We start from the raw sequence: 16,729 nt of genomic DNA on the forward strand, positions 1-16,729 counted from the left end.
CTGGTGAGAGCCCAGATTCGAATCTGTCTGAATAAAGCTTTACTGTTTCCATCTCTGTTTCAGTGAGTGGTCTGGGTGAGGGTCTTGCTCGCTAATAAAACTGACCTAACACATTATGATACCTTGTGAGTGGGGTACTAGAGAAACAAATCATAAAGATGGAGAGTGGATTTTTGTTTGACCTCTGCCTTATGGTAGTTTTTTTCTTTGGCTAGCCAGAGGTTAGATATGTCCATGCACTTTACTGGGTTGTTCGCTAGAAAAAATATGGGAAGTTAAAGTTTTGATTATTTTCTTTGGTTGCTGTCTTTGGTTATTCCTGTTTGAGATGGTGAAAATGAAAGTCATTAATGTATATTTTAAGCTGGGGGGAGAAATTGCCCCTTGCGTTTCTCAGGTAGCAGGCTGCTTAGTGAAAATGGCTACCAGAAGGCCCCACCCTGGCTTGATGCAGTCAGAGGCTAAAGGCCATGTTTTGTATCAATGGAATAATTTAGATAAGAATTAAGATAAGATAGATAAGGGTTGAACTTGACTGTTTTAAGAATTAAATTTAGGATCTGGCTGTCCCAGGTTTATACTGTCTTCTTCAATTGTTATTGATACAATGATTAGTAGAAATGATTATTGGGAAGTATAATTAAAGAGCTTGTAAGTTCACTCTTTCAGCCATCAATTTGAATCTTTAAATGGGTTAGGACATGCCTGTGAAGAGGCTCTGAAAAGATAACCCCCACCCAGTGCTTTGGAATACTCGGGATATTTGCATTTAAGAGACTTGCCTAGGGGCTGTTGATTGAAGAAAACAAAAACTCTTTGGCTTTTTGATTTTTGAACTAGTAGTTTGTGCCTGAGGCTGGAAAAATCTGGAACCATGAAGAAACTCTCTTCTTTAGGACTGAACAAGAAAGGGAGCCTTCCAGCAGCCTGAAATTCTTGCTAGGTGACCACTGGGATCCACTAGTTGAGTGGAAGTGGGATGAATACAGCAGTAGAGAGATGGGTTGAGTCTGGCCACTGACACCCATGGACCTGGTTCACAGGATCTAGAGGCAAAGTTGGGAGTGGCTGGCTGGTTTGAAGTTCATGATTTAGCCCAATGGGGCTACAGTTGTTGAGAATTTGTGATGGGGCACGTGTTCTAAAAGTGAGGCAAGCAATGGGCACCCTAGTGAGGCTGAGTAAGACAGCCCACATCAAGTTGAAGAGAACCCAACCAGATGAAGAAAAGATTTTTTAGCCTATGAATTGGTGCATTTTGCTGCTGACTTTATGGATTGCCTGCCCTGATTTGACTTTGCTTATGGATGTGGACTCACAAGGTTCCAACAGGAATGAAGATTCTTCATGACAAAGAACATGCTTATCTCCTCAGAGCACTGGGTTGATATAAGTGGGCAGGATAGAAATTGGATACCCAAAATCGGGTGGATAAAGGCATGAAGTGGCCGGCTTACAAACTTTCATAGATGGGGGAACATATTCAAAGGATTAAGGTGTAGATGTTCACCAAACTGCAATTGTTAGGCATTGAATATATATTTTTTTGTTCACTTAGAGAATAGATATTTAAATGAGGCTATCATATTTTGAACTGTATACATTTTAGTTTTATTCTGTTGGGTACAAATATAATTTTAATATCATTTTGTTTAAAAATTATGTATGGTTTAGACCTCCATGAATGCCCTTTGACTCCTAGCTCTTTCCTCCATCTCCCTTGACCTTCCTCCTGCCCTACTACCATGCTTCATTGCCACCTGGGCTAGAGTATACCTCTTCTCTAATCAACCTTACCCTTGATCATTTCCCACCAGGCCTGCCACTCCCCCTTCTCTACCCTTTGGGGTCCCATGTTTTTCCCTTGTCCCTGGGTTTGTTAACACCACTTCCTTACCCCCCCTACCCCCCACCCCAAGTCCCCCCGGAACTGTCGGTCCCGTTGTTTTTCCTCCCGATAGTTCATCCAGCCTGTCCTATTCAGACAGACCTGTGGAGTCACTAACATGCACGAAAACTAGACAGAGGAACACAAAGCAACAGTATATAACCGGACAACAAAACAACCAAGACAAACCACTGAAAAAGAACAGTACATGCAAATATATATAGGAGGTTGGGGAAATAGATCTTTGTGTCTATATTTATAGATCAAGTATTAAGGTGGCGGAAGGACCTTGGGCCTCTACTCAAACACTCCCTCTATGCATGAATACCTTCTTTTATTAAATTGGAACTCTATGATGCTCACTCTCCCGACACAACAGCTGGAGCCTACATGGGTGAACAAGTAAATGTGGTGAAGAAAGCTGATGGTGCCCGGCTATCAAAAGAGATAGTGACTGGGGTCTTAAAGGCTTGAAGATAAACAAGCGGCCATCTAGCTCAGAAGCAACAAAGTCCACATGGAAGAACACACCAGCCTGTGTGATCGAGTGGTCCCAAAGGGATCAGTTACCAGGCATCAAAGAACAAAAAATCATATCATTGACTGCACACCTCCATGATAGGATCGCTGAAGACAAATGGGTGCATAAGCAAATGTGGTGAAGAAAGCTGATGGTGCCCGGCTATCAAAAGAGATAGTGTCTGGGGTCTTAAAGGCTTGAAGGTGAACAAGCGGCCATCTCGCTCAGAAACAAATAAGCCCACATGGAAGAAGCACACAGGCCAGTGCGATCACGAGGTGCCCAAGGGACCAGATATAAGGCATCATGCAAAAAAAAAATATGTGTGTGTATGTATGTGTATTTATGTGTATATGTATATATGTATGTGTATATATATATTATATTAAATGAAGGGGGAAGTGCAGAGTGGAGACCCAAGGCCCAAGTGTCAGCCAATGGAGATCCCCTCATAGAGGGGCTTAGGAGAGGAGATGGGTTAATTAGGGTGTGAGGTAGTATCGATGAAGAACACAGCTTTCCCCCAGATCCTGGATGCTTCCTCCCCCCAACTACCATGATCCGAATTCTACCTTGCAGGGCTGGATAGGACAGAGGCTGTACACTGGTACATAGGAGGGTTGGAGATACAGGGAATCCAGGGTGGATGATACCTCCAGGACCAAGGGAGTGAGGGACGATGCTGGGAGAGTGGAGGGTGAGTGGGTTGGAAAGGGGAAACTGATTACAAGGAGCCACATGTGACCTCTTCCCTGGGAGAGGGACAACAGAGAAGGGGGGAAGGGAGACCCCGAATAGGGCAAGATATGACAAAATAACGAGGTATAAATTACCAAGGGCATATGTGGGAGGGGGGAAAAGGGAGGGAGGGGGGGAAAAAAGGAGGACCTGATGCAAGGGGCTTAGGTGAAGAGCAAATGCCTTGAGAGTGATTGGGACAGGGAGTGTATGGGTGTGCTTTGTACAATTGATGTATGTATATGTATGGATTGTGGTAAGAGTTGTTGGAGTCCCTAATAAAATGTAAAAGAAAAAAAAAAAAAAGAAAATGATTAGGGAAAAATATGTACAGATGTGCTTTATACAATTGATGTATGTCTATGTATGGATTGTGATAAGTGTTGTATGAGCCCCTAATAAAATGTTTAAAAAAAAAAAACAAAAAAAAAAAAAAAAATTATGTATGGTTAAAGAGTTGTGTAAAAGTCAAGTTGACAAGGGTGGTCTGTGTAGTTACACAGTTTCTTGAGTCAACTTGGTAAATAAAGTGCAGGTGTAGAGTTTAGTTTGTCGATCCGGTCACAGCCTGATTATGCTTCCTGGTGAACGTGACCTTCTCATGTGGATTCTGGCTCTGGAAACACCATCTCTTCCTCCCTGGAGGTGGGACACACACTCTCTCTCTGCTACACATTTCTATTGACAAATCACATGGAGCAATACTAATGGCAGCCACACCCCTGGAGATGCATCCACTCCATTGGATCCACAGCACTGTCTACCCACTGGCCTGTAATCTACCTGTATTTGGCATCAATGCATGTGCTGTCTGAGCCTAAAGATGAATTCATGGGTTAATATCTGTCTTATGGGCTAATATAGAACTTACGGGCTTGATTTGGACTGGCCTGAGATGTTTTACTCATGAATAATTACTTCTAAATATAACGTTCTCTCTTACACATAGATGAATGTCAATGAATTTGTTTCTCTAGTCAACCCATCCTAACATAGGCCATAATTAGTGTGAATGAGACTTAAATTTTGTCTTTTCATTTTACCCTATTTCTATAGTTACAATGAAATGTATGGATAGTGTATAGATAAGTACAAAGTTGGGTAATTTAAAAAATATTTTATTATGATAAAATATCTCTACTACAAAACATTTGCCAATATTATATTTTTATGTGTGCATTTCAGTGACATTGGTTATATTTACCTTGTTATGAAACAAACACCATTATCTATTTACAAATTTACCACTACCATTCAGAGAAGCTTAGTACACCCTAAGATAAGAGTTCTTCTTCCTTCTAACTCTAGATAACAATGAGGAATTCATGTGTTAATAAGTTTGCCTATCTTTTGGAATAGTATATCATTTGTCTTTTGTGATTGAGTTATTTCACTCAGCATAATAGACTCACTCTTGTAGTGTGTATGTTTCAGCCATTTAGAAAATCAATCCCTTCACTGATTTGCTTATCCATTCACATTTAGTGTCATTTTTGGTATAGTAAGATTTAGTTATGCTTCATATTTGCTTCTTTCCTCTGCCCTCTTTATTTGCCCAGTTTACCTTCCATACCTTCTTGTGGATCATTTAACACATTTTTATCACTTTATTTTATTTATTTATTATTAATTTTGTCATATTTTTTTGAACTTTTTTAGTGCTAATGTTAGAATTTTTAATATAAATTATTATACTATTACATATTAAATATTTAATCACTTCATGTAGCATGTAAACACTTGTTACCATTTAGGTAACTTTACCCTGTCTTTTTATGTTCAAATTATATTATGTAATATATACATATATTTCATCTGACTAGGTTGCATTCTTATTCTTCTATCTTTATTTTAATATACTTGAGAAGAAAAGAGTAGTTTTAATGTTTACCTACATATTTATCTTTTTTCCTTCAAAATTCTTTCTTCACAAAATCAAGGATTTTGTGTGACCTGGAAAAACAAGGTAGTCTCAATGAGTTCAGTCTCTCACAGGTCTCACAGTGTTTATTTTCTAACAGCTTTATTGAGGCATAACTAGCATACCATAAACGGAACATATTAAAGAGGAAAATACGATGTTTTGACTTGTGTACACCTGTGACACACCATCTGTCTGTCAGTTCATCTTAATGTGGTGGTTTACATGTTGCTATAATGCTGGAAGCGGTGCCATTCGTATTTTACATATTAGCAGGGTGGACCAATTTTAGTGGCTCTTCCAAACTAAAGCAATTGGTGGGAGTTTGAGGTGGAACCTTATGACCTAGTGCCAGTAATTAGCCAATGGCCACCCTATGAGCACCAGTCAATACTATCTGATATCATGCTGGAAGATGTGCTTCCTCCACTGGAATTTGCTCCAGGTGTATTTGCCACAACAAAACAAACCCAAAATAATCGCTTTGGGTAAATCTGCCACACAAGACCTCTTAAAGTGCTGAGAAGCAAAGTTACTCTGAGGGCTGTCATGCAAATGGCCCATCAGGGTCTTTTCAATTGCCTCAGACGCACTGAAAAATTGAACATTGGATAAGGACGATTGAAGATGAATCAAAGCGTTTGAATTACGGTGCTGGCAAAGATCATTGAAAGTACAACGGACTACCAAAATAACAAAGTAAATCTGTCCTGGAAGCAGTACAGCCAAGTATGTTCCTTAGAGGCAAGGATGGCAAGATGTTGCCTCACATACTTTGGGCGTGTTGTCAGGAGAGACTAGTTCCTGCAGAAGGACATCCTGCTTGGTAAAGTAGAAGGGTGGTGGGAAGAGGAAGGTCCTCAACAAGATGGACTGACAAGTTAGCTGCAACAATGGGCTCAAACAGTTGGGAGGATGCCACAGGAATGGGTGGTGTGCTGTCATACAAGAGGGTCACTCTGAGTGGGAACCTAATTGATGGTATCTAGTGACAACAGCCACTGCTCTGTCCTGATAATATGTCTAACTAAGTGAACCAAAATCTCAGCGCCCCCACTTTCTAAGTTGCATTCTGGTTGCATTTTCCCCAAAGACTGATTTGATATGTTCTTCTGGCAATCCATGGTATGTTCAATAATCTTCATCAACACCACAGTTCAAGTATGTCAGTTCTTTTTTTTTTTTTTTTTTGGAGGGGGGGGGGAGTGGGGCACGGTGGTAGGAGGGGAAAGATCTACAGCGATTTGATTGAAACAGAGAACTAGACTGCAATCAATCTACATGAATAGAGGTGGTGGTTATGTTTCCCGAGGGTGAAGTCTGAGTCCTCCCGTCAGCACACACCAGGTGGCAAGCAGAGCCCAGAGGGCACCCTCTCCGGGTCCTGCCCCGTGCTGCCTGGTTCACACTGTGTGAAGAGAGGCTGCACAGCCACCTTCAACTGAGGTCGGAAGTCCCAGTGGGTAAAAGAGGTAATCAAACAATAACTGAAAGGATGCTAGCAGGGGAGGGGATGCACATCCTTGAAATAAGTAAATCCTGACAGAAGGAGTGGGGGTGGGTCGATGGGCCCATGGAACATTAGATTGAGATGAAGCTCTAAGTTAGTGATAGGCCCTTGTGTCTTCAGGCAAAGAACAGCAATGATAGGGCTAAGAAGGGAGCATTAAAATGCCTTTAACAGTAAAAAGGAGAGCCTTCTTTCCTCCTTTTCCTTAAGTATACAGAAAAGGGTGTCTTTTTCCCTCTTGCTGCAGGGCAGTGAGCTCAGTGGTTTTCATGGGACATGATTTCTTACTGTGGTTTCTTGCCAGGAAGAATGCAGCAAGGCCAAATGGGGCTTTCAGAACCCCGCCTTCTCACAGAGTTCCTCTTTCTTCGGCTGGATGAAGAGAGGGGGTCTTAGCACATAGGTGCTTCAGTGAAAGCTCTTGAAACATTTTCGATGTTTGGCTCTTTCTCACACATGCAAGCTGTCCTTGGGAGATGCTGGACGGAAAAGGATGGGGGCAGGTTTGGTTTGGGAGCCACAAAGCTACCGCCCCCTCCATGGCTGCCTCTGCCCGATTACACTAGGTGTCTTTTGGGAGAAACACGGGCAGTGGCTGAGTGTGAAGCACTGCGGTTCAGAGAAATGAGGTGCTCTCCTCCACCACCTGCCATAATGCTCCCTGAGAATCTCACAGCAGGGATAAAAAACTACAACCAGGTTGTCTCTGTACCTTCTCACCAGTGGGTGAGCAATTGGGTGGGCAAGGTAGCCTACATTGCCAGACTCTGCCGCAGAGAGGTGGCTGCCTTTTGTCACTTACATGGAGAAACTCCTTCATCAGCTGCTCCACCTGTTTAAGCTTGGGGCCTGTGAAACAAAGCATGCCCATTTGGTCCGTTTGTCCTGCCAGTTGTGGAAGGAGCCCAGTTGGGTGCGCATGCTAATGATGAGGCCTTTCAGTCCCTTCACATCCAGGGACAGATGTTTCTGCAGATCCCGGGTGCTCAGGATGATAGAGGCAATCCGGCCCATTGAGAGGAGAGCTGGAATACATGGACGGATCAAAAGCTTCGCTGTGATTCCACCCAGCGTCCATGCTGCCCACAGAGAAGGCTCACCAACACGCTCACCGTACAAGCCATGTTCTTGGCGTACAAGCCCATGTTCTTGGCGTATGACTGGCAGTGACGCACATCAAAGCTCTCTTCGGTAAAGTGGAGTGGGCTCCTGGTTACCGTCTCCATTGGCAACCTTGGTAGGCCACATCGAAGAAGGCAGAAAGATTCTTTTTCGTCACAACTTGGGGCTGGGGCCACTCAGGTGGGGTGGTGAGCACAGCGAGGCTGCTCAGACAGCATCTGCGCAGTCCAAGTCTTGGAGTCATAGTACCCACGCCGATGACGGTACATACCAGCATCCTGAAGATGCACGTGGTTTCCCCGGGATAGCGAGGGCAGAAAGACATCTCGCTGAACTTGAGGAATCTTTGCAGGAAATGGGCTCCTATCCTGAGTGCAGTTTCCAGAAACGGTCTTCAAGCTGACTAACCGGGCACTTTGCAATGCCTCACTATTCTCACTCGGGACCAGTTCTAGAGATGCCTTACACAATTCACTCAATGGGCATGTGTTCCTTGTTGAGATTTTGTGCAGCAATCTGGAGCTCAGCCTTCTGGACATTAGGAAGCCCACAAGGCTTTGCATTGTCATCTCAGTAGGTCCCCACTCCCAAGTTCATTGTTCTGCTCTTCATATATCTAAATAGTTCCTGTAGCTCCCAGAATCCGGGGAGCCGTGAGCCAAAAGTAAATGAAAGTTCTCAAAGTTTTGCTCTATCCAAGCCATAAAGAGGCAGGTCTTCTCCAGCCATATTTTGAGTACATTCGAAATGGAGAGACTCATCTTCTTGTACTGCATCTGACAATATTCTATTACTATTTACAACATTTAAGTGGCTGTTTCTTCTTGATTGTCTGACTCAGTCTGTCATATTGTCACACTCTAGGGACTTAACATGTTGCTGTGATGCTTGAAGCTATGTTACTGGTATTTCAAACACCAGACAGGTCATCTTCCGTGGAGCTTCCAGACAAAGACACCCAAGGTTTTGATGTAAGTGGACTTTAATCAATAATGTTTTAAGTTCTCTGAACCTGTGTTCAATTGTGATAGCCATTTAAGAGGACAATTATTGTTAATATATGTATCTACCAACACTAAAAAAGAAATTTACTTTCCTAAAAGTTGTTAAGACTTTTATATATATAGTATGAGAAAAGAAAATAATGGTTGATATAATTGTATAGTTTTCATTTCAAATTTAGAGATGAATCCACTGAGAACACCATCAAGTCCCTTCTTGCTTGTATATTGCAACATTGTTACACTGCTGGATTCCTCTTCCTAAGTCGTGTTACATTCACTGCAGATGGTACATCTGACTTTAGAGCAGGTGTTGCAGCAGGCCTGGCCCACAGCATCCTGATGCTTATCACCTGGATGGTTTCCAGCCACAGATTGGATTTGGAGTTGTTGAGAAGATTGTCAGAGAGATTGATGGTGTGAGCCATATTGGAATTACCCACGATAAATAACACATTATCTTCCATGCTTCTCAAAAAAACAAGCTGTGAATCACAAGACTGTAAAGCCAAACTTGGTAAATACATCCTTCCATGTGAAACGTGTCTAAAAGGACATCCATGTCCAAAGTTGGGTCAACTAACAACTCACAACTTCTAAGCTTCTCCTTTATTGCTACAATGCAAACCATCTAAATGCAATTTTAAAATGTATACCAAAGTATGCTTGTGGTTAATTACTTTTTTGTGATTTAATTTGGCAACTATGAATTATTCTCTACTTGTCACCATAACCGGTATCATTATTTGGGTTAGGCTACATTGCAGAAACAATTAAAACCTGAAATCTCAGTGGTCAAGTAGAACAAAAATCTCACTGCTCATTCATGTTCTAGTCCAGTGAGACTGAAGAAGAACGTGTGGTAGGGAAAGTGGCAGAATTTGGCCATCCACGATTACTTACTTCATGGCAATGCCTCCATATTAAACCGGTCCTCCTCATCCCTCCAGATGAAGGAAAGAATAACAGCAGGCTGTGTGCAGGGCATTTTTATGGAACATGCGAGAGGGTAGCCCACCCAATGGATATTTTTTCAAAGCTATGTATCTATTTTTTTTTTTTTTACAAAACAACCTTATCACCTTCAAAATACTCTCCATTACACTTAATACATTTGTTAAATCTGCGATTCCATTCTTGGAAACATTTTTCAAACTCCTTTGTTTGGGTGGCTGAGAGTGACTCCTCATTTTTTTTTGTCCCTTTTTCTATGTTGTCAGTTTGCTACCCTTTCATATCCCTCTTCATCTGGGGAAACAAAAAGAAGTCACATGGAGCAAAGTCAGGTGAATAAAGTGTGTGGGGCAAGAGAGGCATGCTGTATTCCCACCACCCCCTCCCCCCCAAAATTGGTGCACTGAGATGGCTGTGTGAGCAGGTACAATGTCTTGGTGGCAAAACCAGTCCCCCATCTCCCACAAACAGGCTTTTTGGTCACATGCTGTTACACAATCTTTTCAGAACTTCTAAATAGAAAGTTTGAGTAACAATCTGACCTGCTACAATGAACACCAAATGCATTACGAGTTGACATTTTCATATTTTCGGGAAGTTAAAGGATGCCCAGAATGAGATTTGTCATCAATAGAATTTCACCTTTTTTGAAATGAGAAAACCACCTATATACATGAATTTCCTCTATAGTGCTGCCCTTGTTAGCTGTGTCCAACATCACAACAGTTTTTGTGACATTTTGCCTGAGCAGGAAACAAAATTTCACGTCATGCTGCTCTATTAAATCAGCCATCACAAGCAATAAAGTTCGAGTGAAACTGCTCTTATGAAAAAATTCACCATGACTGCACTAACTCAGATTGAGTTGCTAGACCCTCACCCAGCAGGAAAAATGTGTACTATGAAAGCTCCACCCAGCAGAGCCTTATTCCATTTTTCTGAGGGTAGGGGTACCCCCTCATATATGGATTTAATATTTAAAATTCCAATAGTCTCTTGAACTAGGATAAAAACCAAGCTCATTAATATTCAGTTAATTCTGACTCAGGGTTCTCTATGTGTTACAGACTAGAGATTCTTCATAGGGTGTGTTAGTCCGGGTAGACTAGAGAAACAAGTCCATGGACACACATATGTGTATAAGAAAGGGATTTATATACAAGAGCGATTGAACATTGAGAAAACATCCCAGCCCAGTCCAGATCAAGTACATAAGTCCGATATTATCCCATATGTCCAGCAGCAATCTATAAAGTCCTCTTCAGGCTCACAAAACACATGCAATGACGCCAAACATATAAGATCACAGGCCAGTGGGTAGAAAGTCTTTGGATCCAGTGGCATTGAAAACATCTCAGTGCTGGCAGGGGTCTCTCTGTGGCTTCTCCAGCTTCCGAGGTCTGGTTGAGTCCATGTGGCTTGTCTTCTGTAATCTCTCCCAGGGAGTAGCAGAGAGAAAGAGGTGTCTTCTGCCTCCAAGGAGGAAGTACTAGATTTCCCAGAATTCCCAGAAGGCCATTCCCACACAGAAGTCTCATTGGCTATCTCCAGATTGACAGTCTAGACTCCACCCCTACACTCTTAATCCTTAAATTGACACCAGATTAGGTGACTGCCACATAGGACATTGTTTTACTGTAATCTTTACAGAAGCATTTCATCAGGCCTTTGTTACGTAGTGGTGCTTAGTGGCTAACAGTTGAATCTAACCATTTGTTGAAACGGAAGGACCTGTAGGCATTCATTTCAAATGGAGTTAAGCAATATAACAAGGAAGAAGAGATAAATTGTTGGTGGTGATTATTAAAATATTTGTTACACAAACACTCAAAATGTCTTCAGACTGGGAGTTTAGCACGTGGTGAACTTAAATTAATTTTCTTAAACTTTAGGGTAAGATCACTAAAATTGAGGTCAATGTATTAGCTATCTCATTCATAGAAGTAACATGATGGATCAGAGCATTTTCAACAAGCATCTTTTAATAATTATAAGTGCCAGATTTCATCAGAAGCCTAGAGCAAGTATTATCACTGTGAGACAAACTAAATGCGACATGTGTCAATATTTACACAAGCAGATTACAACAGTGTGGTCTCATCAGTTCAGCTATTGTGTCTTGTGAGCTTAACTAAATTTCAAACTCCATAAGGAACTGCATTTTCCCCTGAAGTTATTAAAGGGTAGATTTCTTTTAATTAAACTCATTTGCATGACTAAATTGGATTTAATTACTCTCATTCATTTCACTAATACCTTTCTTTGATTGAAGAAGGAGAACTTTTATAATTGATTAAAATAAGATGTTCTTGCCTTCTAACTTGATCCTGGAGAATAGTCCTCATTTTTTCTTTTAAATGATGAGGGAAACAGGACTTTTTTTCATCTAGTTCTGCCATTAACATTTTCCATGAACCTGGATAGACAATAAGTCATTCTGCACCTTTGTTTTACACACTTGATGAGCAACGGGGTCTCTTTTAGTCTACCATGACCCAGACAGATTATGTTTTCAGTGAGTATGAAAGTGTTTGAAATGTTTAAAATAAAGTATAAGCTATGAATATTGCATAATGTATTAATATCTAGAATTAAAGGTGTAAATTTCCTAAAAATAAAGTTGTTTATTTGGGGGGGAGGGGATGAGTCATTGCTTTTATTACTTAAATGATCAAAATTTACCATCACAGTCATTCCTTCCTGCATGCATGTATGCACTTATTAAATGCAGGATTGATTTTTACCCAGTTTTCTATGCAGTATGATTGACAATGGGCAATTCAGAAAACACTACCAAGATTAATCAAATAGCATATTATTCCCTAAGAGTCCACTCCTTAGAGAGAAAACAATACTAAACAAATATATATATATTTAAAGTGCACTAATAGAATCATGCAAAAGATGTGTGGCTCAAAAGAGGAAATTGCCAAATCTGTTTAAGGAAATTTGAAATAGACCTTGTGAGATTAGCAAGTTTAAAATAATGGGTTATAAAACAATCAAGGACTAAGGAATTGTGTGTTCAGAGGCAGTCAAGTATGGATAGATTGACAAACTTAAAAATGCTATCCTAGTTTGGCTTAAACTTTGACTAGAGCATGCAGTGAAGGAGAATAAGTTATTAAGTGGGTGAATTGACTTAAAACATAAGCAAAATCATCACATTTTTGTTTTTAAAAGATACTGATGTGCAAGATGGAAAACAGATTAGAGGAAAGTGTGCTAATTTGAAGATTCTTCAGGTGAAAATTTCAGGCATGATAAGATGGTTTCACTAAATCTGAGGCAGAGAACAAATACATATAATGCACATATGCGTATTCTACTGGTATTAAGAAGGGAGAATTGTTTAACAAAAGTTTAAGGTATTGTGGCAGTTACATAGTATGGTGTCAATGTGAGGATTAAGAGTGTAGGGGTGAAGTCTAGCCAGGAGATAGCCAATGAGGCCTCTGTGTGGACATGGCCTTCTCCTGAGGATTCTGGGAACTCCTGATTTTCCTTCTTAAAGGCAAGAGAGACTCTCTGTATTGACTCACTCCCTTGGAGACTCTCTACTGACAAGGCTGACTCCCTGAAAGACATCCCCGAGGAGAAGCCATATGGACCTACCCTGATGTAGCCCTGGGTGTTGGAGAAGGCATGTGGAGACCTCTGGCAGTGCTGAATGCCAGTGCTGAATGCCTCTGCCATGCTTACAATGCCACTGGATCCACAAGACTACCTACCCACTGGACTGTGATCCTCCTGCATGCAGCATCATTGCATGTATTTCCTGAGTCTGAAGAGTACTTTATAGATCGGTATCAGATATACGGGCTAAATATTGGACTTATGGACCTGATCTTCACTGGGCTGGGATGTTTTCCTAATGTACAGGCTAACATAGGTATTATCTTGGTTTGTATATTTGATCAGTGTTAAGTAACAGTGCCATATCCAACAACATAAAAGGAATCTTTGTTTCAATATTGGCCAGATGACGTTGAAATGCCTACACTGGTGAAGACAACCTCAGAAAAAGGACACAGACTAATATTACTGTAATAGAATTTGTAATAAAAACATTTTCCCTTTCAAGCTGCTTGTCACTTTCTTTTTTGGAACAAGGTTCTTTCTTAAGTTAGTGATTCTTTTTTTTAATGTCTTTCCGTGGGGCTTAGCTCCTCATCTTTTGCTGAACGGTACAAGACGACCAATCAAGAAAGAAAATAATGACACCTTAAGGGTCCTGGGAGACAGCGGGATCACCAGCTACAAACATGAGCTCAGTGTTCCTGGTGGTCATTTGTGTCTTTTTATCAGTAAAGTCTGTTTGCAAATAAAGCCACCGAAGAAGAAGAAAACAAAAATATGAAGAAAGACTGAGGTCTATTGATAGTTTTTAACCATTGGATCTAGCCAACCTTTAGTTAGTCTTACCCTACTAGTTTTAAGTATGTGAATCTCAATAACATAAAGATTATTGTAAAGTTGTTTAGAGATAAATAACATATAATCGTGTTCAATCATTTGATTATGTTAAGAAGGGTTATGCCTTCATCACCACAATCAATTTTGGATCATGCCCCGTTTCTCCTTCCCTACCTCCCTTTTCATACCTCCTGATCATTATTAGTCCAGTTGCTATCTTCATCGATTCCCCACCCTTAGTTCTCTGCACAGAAAACATACAAAACTAAGACAAAAATCAACCAAAAAGGACCCCGCAGCAAGGATCAAACAAAACAGAGGAAAACCTCAATCTAGGTGAGGGGTGAAGATGGGGGTTAGTGGGAGAAAAACAAAACCCTCCACTGAAAAGAACGCAGAAAGATGTTTTAAAACCAGAATAAATTCAAAATGGTTTAAAAGGGAGCTCTAATGACAAGGTGTTACATTGCAGCCAAACTACAGCTGCTAAAATCCACGTTGTAATGCTTTCTTGGTACTAAAGGGTGGTGAGGAAATCAGATACCTGTTAGAGAAATAGTGCCTGAGGGCTTGTCTCAAAATAAGTAGCCATCTAAATGTAGGAGCCAGCTAAGTCCAAACGTCCAAAGCACACCAGCCTCTGTGATCCAAAAATTGTAACTTAAAACCCAGACTTGGAGGAGGGAAACATCTGTAGGTTAAATTTTAAATACCCAATTTGCAGAATGCTAAGGGTGATAGTGGAAACTCAACATCCATTTGCAGGGCCCCTACATGGATGGGGTCTTCAATGAATCCCCATGACCATAGTCTAAGAATGTGAATAAAATTTGAATATGGCTCTTTTGCTGTGGTCTCTCTCTCTCTCTCTCTCTCTCTCTCTCTCTCTCTCAATCCTTTCTTCCCCCCTCTCTCCCCTCTTTCTCTTTTCTTCTCCTCTCTTCTCTTTCTCTTCTTTTCTCTATCACCTTCTCTCCTTAATAAAAACTCATTTGGATCACCAAAAAAAAATTTGAGTATGATGCATGTCAGTTATATTTCTGCGAATTGTAATTAAAATAGCTTTTCATCAAATGAATAACGATTCACATTTTGGGAATGAATGCCAAAGCTCAGATCAAATATTGTAAGATGATGAGTGAAAAAGAAGGAGGCAGTATTATCTGGGGACCATTAAAATCAGAAGGAATATAGATAGGTAGATAGATAGATAGATAGATAGATAGATAGATAGATAGATAGATAGATAGATAAAGCTGTGACAGTCTCACTTACAGAAACTCTGTAGGACAGAGTCAAACTCCTCCAAAGGATTTTCAAGGCTGTAAACGTTGGGAAAGCAAACCACCAAGTCTTTATCTCACCCAGCAGTGGGTGCCTTCAATCCATAGACCTCAGCTAGCAGCTGAATATTTAACTCCTGCTTACAGAATCGTGGTGGTGGTGGTTCAGCTCATAGCAATATTATGCGAAAATGAACAGGTCTTAAGTCATCCTCACAGTGGTTGCTCTGTCTGAGTCTATTGTTGCCTCGATTGTGTCAATCTATCTCACTGAAGGTCTTCTTCAATTTTGCTAACCCTCTACTTAGATAGCGTCTTTCTCTAGGAAGCAGTCCCTACTGATAGCATATCCAAAGCCATCCTTGCTTCTAAGGAGTAGTCTAGCTATACATCTTCCAAAACACATATGTTCATTCCAGCACTCTGTGGTGTATTCAATATTCTTTGTCAACATCAGTATTGAATGTATCCATTTCCCTCAATTATTATACATCAAGTAGCTTTTATATACATATGAAGTGATTGAAAATGTCATAGTTTGGACCAAGTGCACCTTAAACTTCAAAGTGAAAACTTTTCTTTTACCAAATTAAAGTGATATTTTGCAACAGATTTTCACAGTGTAATACATTATTTGGTTTCTTGGGTGTTGGTAGTTGATCCAGGTAAAAACAAAATCTTTAACAACTTAAATTTTTTTTCTCCGTTTATCATGACATTGCTCATTTGTTCAGTTATGAATATTTTGTTTTATTTATATTGAAGACAGAAGTCTTTGATCCTTGATCTTCAAATCCTCTTCAATTTAAGCAATTCCATGTCCCCACCTCATGTACCAAAGTAGAACTCTGCTACACAGAGCTCTGTCACTTGTAGATCACGGGTTACAAATGAGTGTTTCTCCAATTTTAATACTGTATTCTTCTTAATGCAGTCAAAATTCTCAAGCATTCAGATTAAGTATGTATGGTGAAATAATTCATCACACTCCTTTTCTGACTCTGATCCAAACTATATCATCTTGTTCTGTTCAAATGATGGCCTCTGGGTCTCTGTTTAAGTCATAGAGGCTTTCATTTTGCTTGTGTCTGATGTGTCTTTTTTTTTGGTGATAAACACATTCCTTTCCAGCTTTTGATATTTTGATGCTCTGCTTTCTATCATATTAAAAAGCCAAAAGGCATGTTGTGCATCAAACGCATACGGTCATAGCAAGGTAGACTTCCTGGCCTTCATCTTTACAAGCAATGACCACAGCTGCAGCGGAATCATTTCTGATTCATGGCACTGCGTGTACCAACGTAGAGCTTTGTAATATAGATTGTTCAGTGGCTGATTTCTAGAAGTAGATCAGCAAACACTACTTTCGAGGTACT

General features: G+C 40.5%; 1 pseudogene; it reads right to left on the reverse strand.

Moving 5' to 3' along the window:
• Positions 1 to 7,102: 7,102 nt before the first annotated feature.
• On the reverse strand, positions 7,103 to 8,311 carry LOC142442378 (aspartate aminotransferase, mitochondrial pseudogene; annotated as a pseudogene).
• Positions 8,312 to 16,729: the final 8,418 nt, after the last annotated feature.

This window comes from Tenrec ecaudatus, chromosome 3 (genome assembly GCF_050624435.1).
Source record: "Tenrec ecaudatus isolate mTenEca1 chromosome 3, mTenEca1.hap1, whole genome shotgun sequence".
Taxonomy (NCBI): domain Eukaryota; kingdom Metazoa; phylum Chordata; class Mammalia; order Afrosoricida; family Tenrecidae; genus Tenrec; species Tenrec ecaudatus.